Below are 2,734 nucleotides of genomic sequence, written 5' to 3'. Positions count from 1 at the left end.
GTACATATGTCTTGGTAATGTCTTCCTACTTTTTTGTTCCAGTCCCCTACAATGTAAAGGACATCTTTTTTGGATGTTAGTTCTATAAGGTCTTGTAGGTCTTTATTAAAGTGAAAGTGAAGTCGCTCAGTCATGTCTGACTCTTTGCAACCCCATGAACTGTAGCCTACCAGGCTCCTCCATCCATGAGATTTTCCAGGCAAGAGTACTGGAGTGGGTTGCCATTTCCTTCACCAAGGTCTTCATATAACCATTCAAATTCAGCTTCTTTAGCATTACTTTTGGGGCATAGACTTGGATTACTGTGATACTGAATGGTTTGCCTTGGAAATGAACAGAGATCATTCTGTCATTTTTGAGATTGCACCCAAGTACTGCATTTTGTACTCTTTTGTTGATTATGCTGGCTACTCCATTTCTGCTAAGGAGTTCTTGCCCATAGTAGTAGATATAATGGTCATCTGAGCTAAATTCGCCCATTCCAGTCCATTTTAGTTCACTGCTTCCTAAAATGTTGATATTCACTCTTGCCATCTCCTGTTTGACCCATGGACCTAACATTCCAGGTTCCTATGCAATATTGTTCTTTACAGCATCAGACTTTACTTCCATCACCAGTTACATCCACAACTGGGTGTTGTTTTCAGAGAAGAGTGAAGAAATAACACCTCCAGATGTATAGGCCAGGTTTAGTAAAGGCAGAGGAACCAGCAATGAAATTGCCAACATTCATTGTGTTGAAAAAGAAACATTCGTTGTGTAGAGAAAGCAAGGAAACTCCAGAAAAACATTTGCTTCATTGACTATGCTAAAGTCTGACTGTGTGGTTCACAACAAACTGTGGAAAATTCTTAAAGAGATGGGAGAACCAGATCACCTTGCCTGTCTCCTGAGCAACCTGTATGCAGGGCAAGAAGCAACTGAATAGGACATAGAATCACGGACTGGTTCAAAACTGGAAAAGCAGTATGACACGGCTGTATATTGTCACCCTGCTTATTTAACTTATAGGCAGAGTACATCATGTGAAATGCTGGGCTGGATGAAGCACAGCTAGAATCAAGATTGCTGGGAATAATCTCAACAGCCTCAGATATGCAAATGATACCACTCTAATGGCAGAAAGCAAAGAGGAACTAAAAAGCCTCTTGATGAGGCTGAAAGAGGAGAGTGAAAAGCTGGCTTAAAACTCAACATGCAAAAAGTAAGATCATGGCATTTGGTCCCATCACCTCACAGCAAATAGAAGGGGATAAAGTGGAAACAGTGACAGATTTTCTTTCTTTGGGCTCCAAAATCACTGCAGATGGTAACTGCAGCCTTGAAATGAAAAGACACTTGCTCCTTGGAAGAAAAGTTATGACAAACTTAGACACTGTATGTATTAAAAAGCCGAGACATCTCTTTGCTGACAAAGGTCCGTATATTCAAAGCTATGATTTTTCCAGTAGTTGTGTATGAATGTGAGGGTTGGGCTGTAAAGAAGGCTGAGTGCTGAACAATTGATGCTTTCAAATTGTGGTTCTGGAGGGTTCAAATTTGTGTGCCTTGGACTCCAAGGAGATCAAACCAGTCAATCCTAAAGGAAATCAACCCTGAATATTCATTGGAAGGACTGATGCTGAAGTTGCAGCTCCAATACTTTGGCTCCCTGATATGAAGAGCTGACTCTTTGGAAAATACCCTGATGCTGGTAAAGATAGAAGGCAAAAAGTAGAAGTGAGTGGCAGAGGGTGCAATGTTCAGATAGCATCACCAACTCAATAGACATGAATTTGAGCAAACTCCAGGAGACAGTGAAGGACAGGGAAGCTTGGCGTGCTGTAGTCCATGTGGTTGCAAAGAGTTGGACACGACTTAGTGACTAAGCAGCAACAGCAACAACTATTGTACTCTGATACTGTTACAAAAGAGCTTCATCTTCAAGAAGATGCAGTAGAAGGCTACAGAAGCAGTTACAACATCAGGATAATGGCTATCGGAAGATTCCAGGATTGTAGCCCATACCAACTAAAACAAGGCACTGTCATGCCCTTGAAGCCCTTAGATCAGGAATCCAGAGATTTTAACTCCCTGACAGGCAGAGTTGATGGCCCCATTTAGCTCTGAAGCAGCTATAGAAGACAGACCATCCTCCCTCTGCTTCCAATAAGGTTATGGGAGTAAAATCTCTGAGGGGGAATGAGATAGGAAGAGGGAAATGGCACAAACGCTAAAAGAATGACATAGCCCAAGAACATGACATAAACTGGTTAGAATAAGCTACATCCAAGATGGTGGATGAGTCAGCTTCCTCTAGACCTTGAGCCTTAGTACATGTTCATTGTAACACGTCAGCAAGATAAATGAGGTACCCACAAGCACCATGACAGTTCCAAGACCAACCATAAAATGTCAAAAAGTGAGTGGTGACCTAATTCCTGGAAAAGCCAACCCCTCCTATCTCGCAGGTGCCTGTCAGTGCATGTGTATTCAGTTACTCAGTCATGTTCAACTCTCCACCACCCCATGGACTGTAGCCCACCAGGCTTCTCTGTCCATGGACATTTCCAGGCAGGAATACTGGAGTTGGTGGCTATTTTTTCCTCCAGGGGATCTGTCATAGACTATCAAATAAAACTCAGGATCATCAACTAAGAATTGGGAGATCCAAGAACCAGGAGAGACTCACCAAAATTTGCCTGGACTCTCCAGGGAGATAGACAGGCACAAGAGACTTCTGTTGGTCCCAAGT

This window comes from Bos indicus, chromosome X (assembly GCF_029378745.1).
Source record: "Bos indicus isolate NIAB-ARS_2022 breed Sahiwal x Tharparkar chromosome X, NIAB-ARS_B.indTharparkar_mat_pri_1.0, whole genome shotgun sequence".
Taxonomy (NCBI): domain Eukaryota; kingdom Metazoa; phylum Chordata; class Mammalia; order Artiodactyla; family Bovidae; genus Bos; species Bos indicus.
The sequence above is the reverse complement of the archived record's forward strand: the minus strand, read 5'-3'. Positions refer to the sequence as shown.